The sequence below is a fragment of the Magallana gigas genome, chromosome 9 (genome assembly GCF_963853765.1).
Source record: "Magallana gigas chromosome 9, xbMagGiga1.1, whole genome shotgun sequence".
Lineage (NCBI taxonomy): Eukaryota > Metazoa > Mollusca > Bivalvia > Ostreida > Ostreidae > Magallana > Magallana gigas.
In genome coordinates this window covers 13809758-13827290 of record NC_088861.1, presented here as the reverse complement: position 1 = coordinate 13827290, position 17533 = coordinate 13809758, and the positions used below count along the sequence as shown (strand labels likewise).

General features: G+C 31.8%; 1 long non-coding RNA gene and 1 other non-coding gene across 2 annotated transcripts; both read right to left on the bottom strand.

The window, feature by feature from the left end:
• Positions 1 to 7962: 7962 nt before the first annotated feature.
• LOC105319439 (uncharacterized) lies at positions 7963 to 9604 on the bottom strand. Its single transcript, XR_010709598.1, has 5 exons — positions 9503 to 9604; positions 9278 to 9342; positions 8869 to 8994; positions 8696 to 8761; positions 7963 to 8631 (listed from the first exon to the last, which is right to left on the bottom strand). It is a non-coding gene; the product is annotated as an uncharacterized protein (transcript).
• Positions 9605 to 15176: 5572 nt separating this feature from the next.
• LOC136271655 (uncharacterized) lies at positions 15177 to 17358 on the bottom strand. Its single transcript, XR_010709591.1, has 4 exons — positions 16348 to 17358; positions 16127 to 16191; positions 15778 to 15849; positions 15177 to 15590 (listed from the first exon to the last, which is right to left on the bottom strand). It is a non-coding gene; the product is annotated as an uncharacterized lncRNA (long non-coding RNA).
• Between the last annotated feature and the right edge of the window lie 175 nt (positions 17359 to 17533).

The following is a 17533-nucleotide window of genomic DNA, read 5'->3' as shown; positions in this document are numbered from 1 at the left end:
GTACGTAAGTAAGTTAGCTAAAAGAAACAGCCAAATCGTGTCCTGTGAGACTTTGAGTCTGACAAAGTCAAGATTATTTCGTGCAGTCCGTGATTTTTCCTCGTCGCTATAGGTTTGGACTAATCGATAAACAGGGCGTGTTGATATCTGCCCTGTCATTTTCTTGTCAGTTTCAGCCGCTGTAGATTTCGACCAATCGACAAATGGGGCGTGTAGATTTCAGTCTGGCTGTTTCTATAGAGCTATGAATTAATTATAAGTTTCCGTAAAAAATAGAGGGAATAATACTTGGGAGAAGTAAATATAACATACTTTAATTTAAAAAATTTATAAAATGTGCATTGTATTAAACAAGTGAAGCAATTATACCAGAAAAATGTTATATTTAGTCTACGCGTTTATAAAAGAGTAGATTTGCTTGTACATCTTGAAATTGCAGTTATAAAAGTCCTGCAAACATATAATTTAAAATACACGACCGGTTAACACTGACATTTGGAGTTTAAATGTTAAGCTTGATTGAGACCTCCTGAGGGTACAAAAATGTACGTTATACATGTATATGAATTTCCTTACACCTGAAAAAAATATTAAACAATTCGTATTTATTTCATTCCAAAGGTTAACTGTAATATGACCACAAAGAACAAGATATCATATATAGAATGAAAAGTCGATCGTAAGGGGAATGGAAAGTTTTTTTTATCCCTTTTCGATGTACCAAGCGAATATTTCTCAGCCTAATGATGAATCAGATTATATAACTGGAACGTGTTTGCACTTGACCTGCTGGACTATGCAGAAGACTTGTAGCTGTTTTTCTTGAACGTAACATGAACACATCCAAACATAAAATATTTTCATAAAATGCATTTTCATGCCGGTGTAACGAAGAATTTTGACCCGGGTTGAAAATTGACCCGGGGGTCATTTTTCAACGTTGAATATTGATACCAAAGGTGTTGAATAAAGACCCTAATCCGTTGAAAATTGACCCGCATCGTGGAATTTTGATCATAAAAACCGGTTCAAAATTCAACAGCAAAGAAGCACAAATTAACGAATCAATATTATAACTTGAGATTATCTAATTAAAAATTATCAGTTTTTACATATTTATTCTTTAGATTTACATGTTTCAACGGGAGAGGGGTGGGGGGGGGGGTTAAAATTAGACTGATATGATTATATTTTGAATTTACATATTATCCCTATATGTAATAACTACTTTTTTCATAATAAACTTTCGCGTATAATTCCTGTTTTGTATTATATCTAGGCCTATATATTAAAAAAATATATGTTTTTTTAAGAATACTTGTATACATGGTTTCACGTTAAACTATTCAATTCAGTAAAACTTTTTTTTAAATTCCCTGGAAAAATGTACAAATATAAATAATTCTTAAAATTACAATACGTCATATTGTTTCAATTTAGGTTTTACGTTCACCCAGTAAATTGAAACTTTGATATTATTTATTGTAAATTTACTGGGTGGATGTAAATACAAAATTTACAGTATATCATATTGAAATTTTAGTGTTTGTACCCACTCAGTTTGTTACAACTGTGACTATCTGAATTATTAGGATCACTATATTAAATGATTTTAGAAGAATTAACTCTGATCCCTGTCATTGTCCTGGTTGCTTCAATTTGTACAATTCGGATTTTCCCTTGATACATCTGCTCCACACAACATCACCATATTCCAATCTAGGTCTGATAAAAGCCGAATTTTAACAAGTGTTTATCTATCAATTGCATGCTTGAGTAATCTTAATATATTCAACTTTTTGCATGACTTTTCATGTATACCACTAATATACCGTAATTAGATCAACCATCCTCCGAATGTATATTTAGATGCAAACCTACATTTTTAAAATTGATAACATTTTTGCTGTAGAGGGTATTGGTATTTGTTTTTAATTTTGAGAAAATATATTACGTCAGTTGCCTGTGTTTCTTTACAGGTAAATAATGGAATTGAAAACTCAAAATAATAGAAATAAATTGCATTTTTTGGGAGTTGATTTTAATCAACTCTCCTATGCAGTTACTCTGGCAAACAGAAAGTGAAACAGTGTTTGGACCTAAGCACAAATCATCACCGCTGACAACACCTAGTTCTCGGAAATCATCGATAAATTCGCTGTACTGAACACTGTTTTTCAAGGAAACTTATTTATGAATACACACTAGAGTTTACCATAGTCTCGTTCAACCAGACGATCGGTGGTTTCCGTAAATCTTCAACAAGCAGCTAGAGAATCTCTCTTGCTTTTCGGGGATTAACGGAGATAGCCGAGCGTCTGGTTGAACGAAACTGGAGTTCAACAATGCTTGGATCCATACAATTTTTCAGAAATATTTCGATTACTGATACCTACCTTCATGGAATTAATAGTATCTTTAAATATAACACGACATGATTTATATGGGGTTTTCTCGAAATTCTTTTCGAAAAAGTCCGAGTATTCATATTATAAAAAAACGTGCCTTATTGAAATAAAAACAAGAAACTACTTGCCATGCAAAATAACGTATTGTTGATTCTAAAATAAATAATAATCGATAAAAAGGAAATATGACTCTGCATATGCAAAAAATTGGATGGTGCTTCAATAAAATTAATCAGACAAGTTTATGAAAAATTATTGTTCAGTCGTAAAAAAAAATTAAAAACCTGTGTAAATATGTATATGCTGTGTATATATGTATAATACAGTTTATATAAAAAAAGATAAAAAGATGACAACCATTCATTTATTATTTTGTCAGGGAAATATTCTGACCTCTTCAAATTAAACATAGGTATATGACATTGTATCCCTTTCAAATAATTGATCATAGTGTCTTTCTTGATTATTGCTACATATGCATATATTTCTTTATCGTAAATATTTATAAGGAATAAGGAATCATTTTTTGAGTAGTATGAGGTGATAATTTTGGTTGGGGCGTGATAAAATCCCGAAGGGCTTTATGATAGATTTGATCACGCCCCGACCGAAATTATCACCTCAGAATATTCAAAGAATAATTCCTTAGTACTTATATTTATATAATTTTTAGCCATCGTACGATAAAATATTTAAATATAAATAAGCAAACCCCGCTGGCGCCTCAATTTGGCGTCATTTGTATTATGGGTTATATAGTACAAAATCGATTCATAGTGTTATCACAGGCAAAAGACACTGGAAAATGTAAATATATGAATATGACCACATGATCGATCAATTGAAAACATTGGTTCCTGCTAGAATTTTATTTTATTCTTTATAAATGTTCGAGTGTATTTTATTGTCTAGTTTGGTCCATTATAAATAGCCCATGTAAACATATACAGATATGCGTAATCCTAAATCAAAAAGGTTCGTTGAGATATCAAAATTTTATGATTGTACTAAATCATACGGTATATTCCAAACGGAATACAATAATCACAAGTAGACAGGGATTATTAGCATTTAGAATGGAGAGATATGGAACTTTCAGACTATAAGTTTGATGTAATTCTTAATGTTTGTTTGTAATGGTTGTTATATAAATGTGTTGTTTTTTTACTAAAAGAAAACAATGCAAATAAATGTATATCGGGTGAGAGAAGAAGTGAGGATAAAATGCAACAATTTCTGAATGAAACAGCATCCACACGAACAAAAAATCAAAAGAACAACCCACCCACCCCCTCTCAAAGAAAACATCTATAATTTCTCCCGTAAAAAAAAAAGTTTACTTCATGGAGGGATAGGACAAATCATCCAGTCATTCTGTAATTGAGTATTTGTTTAGTATTTATTCCTGTTTAAGATATCAGTGATTCTCGGGCATGAATAAATCATGCAGTGCACAAACCACCGGTATAATTATACCCGCTATCCATCTGCGCATGCAACCAGATAATCGAAAAAAATTGTAGAAATTCAAAGTTTTCACCAAAAGAAATTAATTAAGAAATATATGTACGTCTTCGTAGTTTTAAAGTATTCAGCTTAGAAGTAAAGTGAAAAAGGTCTTAATAACGTGTACGCGTGTATTTCAGTATTGTTGTTTAACTTTAATGTGCATATACAGTGTAATTAATTTCAATATAAAACATAAACGGTTGCCATGTTGAGTATGTTCCTAATACATCGATTTACCTGTCTTAAAGTTAAGACATAACTTAGGAATTCCATAAGATAAGATTAGAAAAATGAAACGGATAAGTAATGAACTTAGGAAAAAGTTCTTTCCTAACATATAACTTAGTCCAAAGTATGCTTTCTGAAACGGGCCCCTGTTAATTGCCTGAAAAGTGACGATAACGGGCAAAACATTTGTAAGATATATTTATCAGAGATAACGACAAGTTTAAACTTTTAATTCTCTCACACGAGGGAATGAAAACCAATTCTATGACAAAAAGTATTCTAGCCCTACTCGCCTGGTCCATTCTGAAGCAAACGGTCATCTTCTTAGCCTTATTTACATAGTATTGTAATAATAAATGGATATACTATTTTCAGTCTCAAAATTAAATGATTAATCAGACATATCAACCTAAAAGAAATTAGGCATGTTCGCATATGTATCATCTACGCTAGCCAAGAGTCCGATTCGTTTTTCTCATCTCCCCCAAGGTGGAAATGAGACTTGGGGGGTATGGAAAAACGAATCGGACACTTGGCTAGCAAAGATGCATATGTATCGGACAGTATGAACATTTAAAAACTGAAACTTTCAAATGTGTGCATGATAGTACATTTAAGCTGTGTAGAGTAAGTTCCAGATAAAAACTCTGAGGTTGGGTTCAATTCTCAACAGGATCAATTTTCAACGTGTCGAGTTCATCAGAAGTTAGAAAAATCTTTCTCATACCGTTGAAAAATGACCCCGGGTATAAATTTCATGATTTTGGTCTCAATTTTCAACGTTGAAAAATGACCCCCGGGTCCATATTCAACGTTGAAAAATGACCCCCGGGTCAATTTTCAACCCGGGTCAATATTCTTCGTTACACCGGTCTCTAATATAATATGTCAAACTTGGCAAGGCGTACGCCATACTTAAGATACCTCCTAAACCATATCCATGAACAATGAACAAAACCATGTAAACACTGAAACAAAAAAAACTATTGTCACTGTATATTCATAACTCTGCTCTTGTCTTCTTTATTATGTGATACATTTGAAATAAAGGTTTTTGGTCTATTTGAGCATTTATAAGAAACCTTTATTTTTCGCTTGGTCACTTGCGTTTTCTTGGACCACGATTTCCTGGTTCATTAGTTGCCACCCTTTTTTTGTCCTGATTTCATTTTGTTGGAATTTTGTTGGTATTTCTTTTCTTGTTTCAATGTGACCTTGTACAATATTACGACTTTTGATCCGATACTTTTTCTTAAAATACAAAGAGGGACGTTTCTTTTTGGAACCTTCAGTCTATATTTGTTGGCTAAGAAGAGCTAGTTGTTTTCGTCATTTCTGCTTTTGTCTGTATATATTTGTTTTGATGTGCAGATAAGAAAAATATGTGAAAAATGAAAACAATATCAAATATTTTTTTTTCATCTCGTTATGTGAGTAAATTAGAATCAAACCAATATTCAACTCTCCAATCAAATTTTTGAAGTAAGACTGATATTTACTTTTTATTTCAATATCATGTGCCACGTAGTAAGTTTCTAATGAATTACAAATCATTTTATGATCAATTATAAGTATACTATTAAAATTGCGTACAAATAAGCCAGCGATGTGGTTTAATGCAATCGATATGGAAATTTTACTTTGTTTAATGAGGAAATATTCTGTTTTTGCAGCTGCAATGTAGATCAAATTAATATTAAATGATTTTTGAAATAGTACATGGAAGAACGTTTTTTAGTTTTGCGAGTTATTTGTTCTCATTGGTTTGTGTTTTATTGTTCTCATTGGTTTCATGTACTGCGTACAATACATGAAACCTTGCGTACAGTATTTCTCAATAATATTTTTTTTCTTGCATCTCATTTCAAGCGCAATGTATGAAAAAAATCGTTATATCACGGTATGAACATAGAAAATATTAACGATTGAGGAGAGTGTCATTGCTCATGTTCCTTTGTCGCGTCAGGCCAGAAATGTCTTATCAGTTACTTAAAAGACATTTCTGGCCTAACTCATTTAAGGTTTGTTTTATTTTTTTTTGTTCCGTGATTTCACTATCGAATAAAGGGAAAAAATAATTCGATTTTCATACTTGAATCCTACTCTCATCTTTCGGAGAGTTTTTCTGCTTTTTGTTAAAAGTCTTGCTCACGTTATAACATAAGTTCAACCATATAGCGACAATTGTTTAGGTTCTAACTTCAATTATGCCGAGAATAATTTTTGAAACAAGTAACGATGAAACACTGTGACACATGTACTACTTCGTATTAGTCACAATTTGCTCGACACTTGGTGGGACAAGCATTTTGAGTATTCTGTATAAGCAATACATAGGCTCTTATGACTCTTACAGTGTTAATTAATACTGTGACGCATGTACTAGTTCGTATTAGTCACAATTTGCTCGACACTTGGTGGGACAAGCATTTTGAGTATTCTGTATAAGCAATACATAGGCTCTTATGACTCTTACAGTGTTAATTAATATGTTAAACATGTTGTGATGTTTTGATAAAAGATCTTCTATGAATTACGAATTAGATTAGGAAAAAAAAATAGTCATTTAAAATCAAGGTGTTTTTCCATCTGTTGATCCATCTTTAAAAAATAAATCTGTCGGGTTTTTTTAAATGCTACATGGTAAGCTTCAAATTATTCCCAAAACCATAACATAAACAAGAGGCCCATCGGCCACATTGCTCACCTGAGGAACAATAGGTATGATAAAATCAGCTTAATAGTCATAATACAAACAATCTGGACAATGTACAATAATACATGTAGATCCTGTATGAATAAAATCCATTTTCCCCCTGGATATTCTTATGTTTATATTCATTAGTCCCTTTTCTATAGTTATATCACATGTTGAGTATTGCAGTTCTCAAAAGATCCTTAACAATTGTTAATATATGGGATATAAAGCTACATCAAACTCTGAACCTTCTTGTGAGGCTGAAGAATTGTCCTGGGCCCAAAGTCTTAACAATTATAAAGAATCATCTGGCTGATTAGTTTCTGAGAAGAAGATTTTTAAAGATTTACTCTATATATTCCTATGTAAAACTTTAACACCCACCCCCCATTGTGGCCCCACGCTACCCTTGGGGTCATGATTTTCACAACTTAAAATCTACACTACCTAAGGATGCTTCCACACAAGTTTCAGCTTTCCTGGCTGATTAGTTTCTAAGAAGAAGATTTTAAAAGATTTACTATATATATTCCTATGTAAAACTTTAACACCCCACCCTACCCCCGGTGTCATGATTTTCACAACTTGGAATCAACACTACCTAAGGATGCTTCCACACAAGTTTCAGCTTTCCTGGCTGATACGTTTCTGAGAAGAAGATTTTTAAAGATTTACACTATATATAATCCTATGTAAAAATTTGACCCCCCTTCTTTGTGGCCCCACCCTACCAACGGGGGTCACGATTTTCACAACTTTGAATCTACACTTCTTGAGGATGCTTCTACACAAGTGTCAGCTTTCCTGGCTATTTAGTTTCTGAGAAGAATATTTTTAAAGATTTACTCTATATATTCCTATGTAAAATTTGGAGCCCCCATTGTGGCCCCACCCTACCCCTGGGGGTCATGAATTTCACAACTTTGAATCTACACTACCTAAGGATGCTTCCACACTCGTTTCAGCTTTCCTGGCTTTATGGTTCTTGAGAAGAAGATTTTTTAAAATTAATCGAAATTTTCCATTAATTTCTAATTACATGTATCTCCCCTTGAAAACGGATGTGACACTTAATTTTCACAACTTTGAATCTCCTTTGCCTGAGGATGATTTGTGCCAAGTTTGGTTGAAATTGGCTCAGTAGAGAAGATGTTGAAAATGTGAAAAGTTTACGGACAGACGGACGGACGACTGACAAAATGTGATCAGAATAGCTCACTTGAGCTTTCAGCTCAGCTGAGCTAAAAATCATTTTGGATAGAATAAACAACAGAAAGACAGTGATAGAAAAATGTAGTTCTCCAGTTTCACTGGTATAAGAATCAAAGAAGTAGCTCGATTTTAAGAAGACCTCCTTTTGGACAGTACCGTTTTGAATAGATTTTTATGCTTTACTAATTGTCTTTATTTACTTATAAAAATGTCCTGGATACATTGAAAACAATGATGTAAGAATAAAAAAAAAACAATTTTTTTTTAACAATACATGGTCACATTATTCGAGGTTGAACATAAATTATTGCTACATATATATACAAGAGCATGTAACAGGTAGCATTTTTCACCTAAATCTCCTTTCTATGTTAATTTTTTTTTCGTAGGATTTTTTAATCTAGGAATGTTCAAAATGGCAACGAAAAACAAATCTTACGTATAACAAGCACAAAATGAATGCCACGACAAGAGGGCTTAATATAAAGTATGTTAAAGATCCATCAATTTCGTGTTTGTTATCCTTTGATTTCTGTTTATGTCTGCTAGTGTTGGCATTACATGTTATGTCTGTAACTATGAAAACATGTCATCAAAATCTGATTTATTTTTTTAAATGATAATTAGAAATGATTTTTACCATTAAATCCTTCAGCACGAGATGGAGTCGGTGAATGTCCAGCCAGCGAGTCTTGTGTAGTCCAACCTGAAATGACAAAAAATAGTTAGATAATATATGTCATTTGCGTTCCAAATTAAAGATTTTGAATGTTTATAAAATGCTTTATGAACGTATATAAAATACATGTATACCTATACACCCGTTAGCAGTATCACAGTTGTCTTTACTGCAGTTACATATTGAAAAGCATTGCTTTCCATACCATGGATACGGACAGACTATTTCACAACGAGGTCCAATTGTACCAGCTTCACATTCTACAAATGCACATTCCATAAAGCCAGCAAACAATGCAAAGTATTTCAGTTAAGAAAGGTATGAATTCTCCCATAAACAAATGATAGCATCATTTTCGTGTACAGTAGATACATGGTTTAAAATTCTTAAAATCTGTAGAATATTAAAAAAAATAGCTGTAGAATATCAGAAAAATAGCAGTGTTCGTCATTTAAACTCATAGTTTACTCTTTGAAGCTGAATTCCATTAATATTTTAAAAAAAAAAATTGTACTTTGACGTTTACTATCAAGGTTTACAAACGTGTGCATCTATTTTCTTCTGTGTTCCAGACAAATCCTGGGCAGCAAACGAGATTCCCATCCTGGCTGTAATATTATATTTAATAAAATAGTTATTGTATTGATCTTTATTTTAATCAATTTCAATGCAATTAAGTGAAAAAGATATAAACAAGAAACTAGCAAGATCTAAATATACTATTTCTTTTTAAACATCATTTAAGAAAGGGAACAACAAAAATCTCACCTTCTACAGATATCAGAGTTTATAAAGGCAATGAATTGCAATAAGTAACACAGTACAATTAGAATCGTTATCATTGAATTCATATTCCCAGTTCAATATAAATAAAGTTTGTAAATAACATGGTTACGAATTTCCGTTTATAACTTGATCGTGTAAAATTTCCTTATTGTTTTCATTTCAAATTTAAAATATATGGCTTGACGTTTTTCATTATCAGTTTTTTCCTCTCAAATAAGGGGAATTTTTGTTATTCACGTTTTATTTTAAAATTGGATTCATGGTGTAATTTCTTTTCATTTGACGTTCAAATATTCATCTATAGTCGGATACATGTAACAATATTATATTCAAACGTGTCTTGACTTGGTTCAAAAGAATGATCTAATAAAGCTATAAATATGGTTGACTATATTCCATCAACCGTTACAACGTATATAATTCATGTAACATGTACAAATGATACCAAAATGTAGTAATTCGTTATGGAACGACAACGGATTTCAGAGGGCTTGAAATTGATAATACCGTTTGAGAATTGACAAAATTACTTTACCAAAACCTGTGGTTGGCCATTATAACAGGTCTATAAAAAGATATTGTTAATTTGCTTGTAAATCTAATCACCAGCCAAGTTCTTCTTGTAGTTCCAAGAGGATCTGCTGTGGGATTGACTAAATAGTTACCAGTTTTTTTCGATACTAAATTGACTTAGAGCATGTAGGTATTGGTGAGTTAAGATGGTTTATCTTTAACAACAGTTCTGGCTTTACCAGTGGTTATAGTATTGGATTGTTTATTGTATACATTTGTCAACCAAACATTCAACAACATCATGACAAGAAGGAAAACACCTTTATTACTTTCTTATAGATCATTAAAACGCCTGCATTGATTAAACTTAGAATAAGGAAAAAAGGCTGCAGCAGATTTTCTAGTCATTTTCTCTTTTACCAGCGAATTGAAGTAAATCAGCGTGGTGCGTTTTCACGTGATCTGCATGTTAATAAAACATTTTAATTCCTTAGGTCGGAATAATTAAGAAAAGGTCTGATATACTTAATCAGTGACATGAGAAGTAGAATGTCTTCCGAATTCTTAGTATCAAGTATTTTTACATAATGTGTTTGGAATAGAGTCAATCATGCTAACCCGTAATGCTTGCAGATCTTCAACATGCAGCTATTGTAAGACAGGCGAACATTAAATTCAAAATACTGGTAATACGCCTGATATTTGGAGTTCCAGTATTGCTACGTCTAAAACAAAATTTGTGTAAAAGGCATATTTTTCTCATTCCTAAAAAACTGCATTAAACTATTCTTATATTTTTTTTCAAAAATGCACTGAAATAAGACTACACAGAAACGACTCACGCATATCATTCTCAACCTTGAATGGATCCTACGATTCTATTTTGGTCCTTTATTAAGTGGATGATACTTGCATTTAGCATCATAGGGTACTAGTTTTTTTTTTATAAACTGTTTTCTTTAGACGTGCATTTTTGTTAAACCGTTTGTGTTGTCTTTCTTTTTTTACGTGGTTGACGCTAGGCCGCTAGTGTAAACTGCTGCACGTTTCTCGGGTTATTGATTCACCATCCTTTTTTATCCAATTTTGTTTTGTTCCTGTATTGTTGAAAGGCCTCATATTAATATTTCTGTATCTGCCTATTTTAAGGGTGTTGTTTACTCAGGGTTTGAGTTCTCAAATTCCGATTGCTATAAAGTTCAATGTAATGAGTAAAATTTGTTCTAAACACAAGAAGTATTTATGAAATGAATTATTATTGAAAAAACATTCAAAATGTTTACTTTATTATGGAATTAGGCTCAATCAAAAATTGACTTTTAGCCAAACAGAGGAAATTCGGACTAAATTTTGCAGATTTTGTTTTCTTCTCAAAGTTTTTTGGCAGTAGTATAATATTAAAAGTTAGGATTTTATATTTAAGACTTTGTAATTTTGCATATTTTCCGGTTGTTTTACCTCACTTGTTCACTAAAATAATCTTATGGCACGAATTATAAAAATATTGAAAAATGCTTAAAAACGATAAAAAACACCATATCTCAAAATTTTTATCATTGACCTCATATAAATTTTATGCCAACAGAATAAGGTCAATATAAGTAGTTCAATACCATACATGTTTCGTATTATCATCATTCAATTTTTTGTAAAATTGGATCAAAAATGGGTAGGGATTTGAAAACTGATAGAGGAAATTCGGACTGGATTATTTTTTTAAATTGTTGCTGAAATCTTAATGCTGTGTACTTATTTAGTGCCACTACCATTCATAAACTGTATCTTATTTTTTTAAAGTGTTTAATTATTTGTAATATTTTTATGATTAAGAAAATCTCAATCGTAGTGTAAAATTTTATGGGGTTTTTCTTGATTTTTCAATAAATATTCAATAGCCATTAACTCAAAAAGTAGGTCATTGACCTACTTTTCTGAAAGTGAAAAATAACAATACAAGCAAAGGTCTATAACACACAATAGATGGTTTTTCATTATCATCGGTGGATTTTTTTTTTCATTCTGAGTAAACGTCATCCTTAAGGTATTACTTGGAATGCTGACATTGCACTTTTTACTACTGGAACTCAACTTAATTGTTTTGATGCAAGGACTAGATAGTTAGGTTCTGTCGAAGGTCTAGGGTCTTGTAAAAGGGGATATGCAGTCATAGTGTACATTGGTGAATCAAAATGTTACCATATGAGGCATCCGGCAAATTTTACTATTTGCACCCCATTGCGCCTTGCACCACCTTAATTACTAGGCGATGGCAACTTCATTTGAATTTTTAATTACACGTGATTTACAGAAAACGCTACTCATATCTGTTTGCTTTGAAAATAAAACATTAATACAGTTAAGCATATAATGATTCAAATCACGTTTTTCTTCACGTATGCTTAGGAATACTTGCCGGAAGTATAATTTTTTTACTAAAATTTAAGCTTATTCATGTCTTGAATGAATTTTGCCAAAATCTAAAATCTTAGAAAAAGAAAAAAAAACAGATTTTCTAAAGCAGAAATCCAGATTGTTAAGAAATAAAGGTTGTGTAAATTTGACCTCCTATCATAATATGTCAGACCTTGACGAGGGTGGTTTTTATCAAACTTGACGATGACCAATAAACACGATATTATTTATTGTTATTCATTGTCCTTTTAAACAACTACTGTTAAATAACCATCTTCATCTGTTATCGAATTGGGAACATTCTCCTGATCCTGTCCATTTTCTCTCGTTGGATTCTCTTGAATATGACCTTCGTCGCACATGTCATAAAAACGTCTTCCATTTGGATGTGTTTGAACATTATATGCAGCGTCTATAGTTACAAACTTGCACCGTTGCCTTAAATGTTTAAACATTAGGGAAGCAATGATGATCACAAAAATGACGCAAAGGGGGACTATGGTACATGTAAAAAAAAAAAAGCCATTTGTACGAAATTTGAGTGTCGGTGGATGTATCAGCGTTGTCAGTTTCAAAAAGGACTGTCGTCAACATACCACTACCAATCTCTGAAATAATTTGTTTTGTTGAAATAGAATGGTGTAAAATATAAGGGTAGACATATACAGGCAAAACAATTTCACGGGAATCTGTACCATGTAGTTAAGGTAACATAATGTTGACTGAGAGGTCTTAAAAATGACTGAAAGAGCCCTTTTGTATAGAACGTTTGGGTAGTCGATTCACCTTTCTAGACACGTAGCTTCAGCCCCCAATTTCTTTAAAATAAACATGCTTCTTAAATTTGCATTATAAAATACAAATTAGTTTTAAACGAACTTCTTCCCACAACGTTTTTGAGACGGTGGTAAAATAAATATGGGGAAACTAAACATGGAAATCCCACTTCATTCTAATTTACACACAGATTAAGATTTTGAAAATCAGGGATGTAAAATGGTTTAAATTGTGGTTTTTTCAGGATTTGGGCTAGATATGTCACTTACACACACACACATACACACCACATTCAAAACCTATGCTTCGTACATACTTCGCGTTGACTGAATAGCAGATTTTTAATTGCGTTGCACAAAAAGAAAACCCTCTTATTCTGGATTCAAATGGTACCGTGTTAAAGGGGATTTTTATTTTTTTATTTGTTCTTAAAACGTCCTTTACGTCAAGATTCTCACGTAATGTTCACCAATTATTGGTACACTTAATGCTTTCTAAACATGATATATTATAATTTCCAGTCATTTGCTTAAAGTAACTCAGTATATGTATATATTTTGGTTGTAATGAATGAAACTATGATTAAAAGGAGCGGTAAGAAATACTTTCACAATAGCAGCACTGTACCCGTGCGGCGTCCTGAAAGAAAGTGAATTAGCGCGTCCTTCTAAACAAAGAGAGTCGCTAGAATTCCTGCGTTTAATTTCAATGGTCAAATGATGACACCAACGTTAGGTGGCCAATTAGATCACTCTCTTCTTCTTGATAATGCACATTTAAAAGTGCAATAACTCGTAGAGCGAAAAATTGTAAAATCAATATATATAACGCATTTGAAGTAAACTTAGAATTCCTTTAAATTTCTACATATGCGCATGCAATATATCGAGAATTTCTGTAATATTTTATACAAATTAGTGAATTTCGGTAGGAAATATAGAACAAGAAAAAATCCAGTCTATACTTAGTACATCCGTGTTTACAGAGGCCCATTGATGTAATATATAGGGAAAAGATGCCAATTTAAATTAATCTGTGTTGGATATGATACCCATCTCTATACCACTCCGAAGTGTTTTAAGTTTTTTAAGTTCTTTAAGTATATATAAAGGTAAATTCATTCTAGAAGTGCGTTAGGTGTTCAAACAATTCATTTTTTAATAAAAGATATAATTACATATATTTTTCAAAAAAAATATAACTTCAATGTACATCAATAGACACAAATAAATCTCGTAACGACTGGTAGTTTTCATTGCAAAGATATTGATTTTGCGAATGTGATTCGGGAAAGATTTGACTAGTTTGAAAATTGGCTTTGACTAGCCTAAGGAACATGTAAAATGCACATACATTTGTACTCAATAAAATCGAATCAAGATTCTATAATAATAACAGCATATTATTTTATTTTTGTTTACACATAATGTTAAACTAAAATATGTACGTTTTTACAAATTATGAAAATAGTGATTTATTGATCACATTTAAAAACACGATATCAAAAATGTCGCTCTCAATAATGTAAGTAGAACACACACACACACACAATTTCAATATATAGCCTTTTTACATGCTTATTTCTTTTGTGGGCTGAAACGAATCACCATATCGATAATATTCAATACTTACGTCCGATTTAATTCTCGATTCACTGCTTCGATTTTCGGTTTAATTCACTTTTAAAATCGGGTTCGGTTTATTACATCGGGTTTGGTCTGGCGATTGCGATGTTTCTGTTTATCCTATTGTGACAGATGCAACCAATAATGGCTCATGAAACATGTCAAACTACAGAATCCCCCTGCACGCTATCAGCCAAATCGATATGCTTACAGTGCCGATCAGACCCAACCTAACAGAAATTAAACCTTAACTAAACCATACTTTCTGTGTTTACTATTGTGACAGAGAGTAAACGAAAGTTAACTTTGTTCTTTTAATTGTATTATCATGATTTATTGACCCAAATAATGCTTTGGTTATTGAATTATCTGTTTACATGTTTTAATTAAATAAAAGTGTAACTTGCATGAATTATATATATCTGTTATTTTTCTGTTTGATTTGTTTCTTCTTAAACATGCATGTATCGTATTGAATCGTGGCGCAAGTATTGCATATTTGCAATACATGTACGTATTGTATCGAAAAGGAAGTGTATCGTTTCAGCCTAATTCCTTTGTCTATGATTCTTTACACTAGGAATGTGGAAAACGACACCGAAAAACAAGTCTTACATATAACAAACACAAGATGAATGTAATGACAAGTAGACTTAAAATAAAGTATTTCAAAAGTCCATAAGTCTTCGACTTTTCATTTGGTTTCACCTAGTGTATGCTAGAGTTGGCTTGCCGAGTGAAGTCTGCAACGATTATAAAATGTTTGCAAACATCTTGATTCTATACATCTATAGATCTGCTTTTGTTTAATGTGTGTGTGTTTCTCTTTGAACTGCCATGTCGTTTATTTTTTAAATCAATTCTTTTTCTTTGTACGCCCTTTTTTACATTTAAATTTGCAAAGTTTCAGAGGAAGAAAACTATTCTTACTGTTAAAACTTGTTGTTTGCGGTGTTGAATATACCTTTTGATGTTTCAGTGACGTGATATCATAAGCCAAATCTAGAACCAAGCAAAAGATATTTTTATAGTAGATACTGATTAAAAAAAATACATCGGATTTAAAAAAAAAAAGTACAGATAGTTTTTTTTTTTTTTACAATAAGATCAATGTCTATCGTGTAACATTATGGAAATGTATATACAATGTCATATACTATTAAATATGCATGGCTTTAATACAGCAAATCAAACATGGGATTAATTTAGAATATGGTATGCCTTCTAAGTTTTCTAAAAATGAAATAAGAATACGAAAGGCTTCAGTAGAAATACAAACAAACACATCTGTTTTTTATACGATTCCACACATATCCTGGACAGCATATGACGACGCCTTGTGACCTGTTAATTTTAAAAAAAAAAGAAGCTTTGCAAATGAATATAACTACATGCGTATTTAAAAAGAATTATTCTAAAAGCAAATGAATTCAAGCATCATTCTATCTCAAAAACCTTCTTTCGACACTGCATATTGTATAAAATAAATAAATTACTTACTGTGTGCAAACTTTCGAATATGAAATAGCAATACAAGGTAAAAAACAACACATGATTGCTATCATCATGACTAAAAACAAATGTTACCATACAGTGTTATATTTTGATAATAAAGGATACAGTTTAATCGGTGCCAAACACTTCATTGCCACACTTCCTTTTTGTTATGTACGTTGAAGTTTGACATTTGACACTTTTAATCCAAAATAGTTGTTGCATTATGATTATTACGTTGAAATGATGCATTAAGAGTCCTGCATAAAAATATTCAAACGTAGAGATTAGCACAAAAGTTATTAACACAAGTGTTGAAAGATTCGTTTTAGTCTGTGATAGTTAAATCTCATCACCCCTTATGTAGAGGCATTTTTGTTCATTCTGAACAGATTAACCAAATGGGCATTAATCTATGTACATTATTAATGAAGCCTAACAGGTGAATTCTGTCGCCTTAGCTGTCTAAATGTGGAAATTCTGTTTTAGTTGTTGTTTTTTTTAGTTTTGCTAGTATTTCCTTCCCGCAACCAGAGTTTAATTGTCAAAAGCAAGAGACTATAAATAATATTTTTAATTACATGTAATGAAAAACACACACAAAATTATTTATAAAAAAGTGTTGTTTTTAGCATGTGCTATGTCTAAATAGTAGCCCGGTTAGTTTGATATAATTCAAAGTCCACTCGCCTTAGGCTCGTGCACTATGTAAAAAAATCCTAGCTATTTTCTAGGTACCGTATATGCTTAGCACTATACTATTGTTAATGTAATGCTAAAGGTGTTATTATTTTGCTAACAGTTGAATATACCTGAATATACCGGTAATTGATGTTTTATGTTGAGTAGCACATTTGACTGTTGTATTGTATTTAATAATCCCCAGAATAACATAGTATTGACTTTCCGAAAAAAAACTTCATTGAACATTTATTCTGGCATCAATAAAAGTGATTCTAACTTAGAAATTTATAGCAGTTAACCTTACTTTTAATAATGACTGCTGATAGTTATATTGAATCCTGCAAATGTGAATTTTGACTGTCGGACACCGGAATAGGAGGACACTTCATGTGCTGCTTCTTAATGATATAAGTCACTATTTAGACTATACAGATTATATGTGCACACCTAATACAGCATTGATTTGGGTTGCCACAGGACCAACCTGTCGTGTACATACACTTAACGC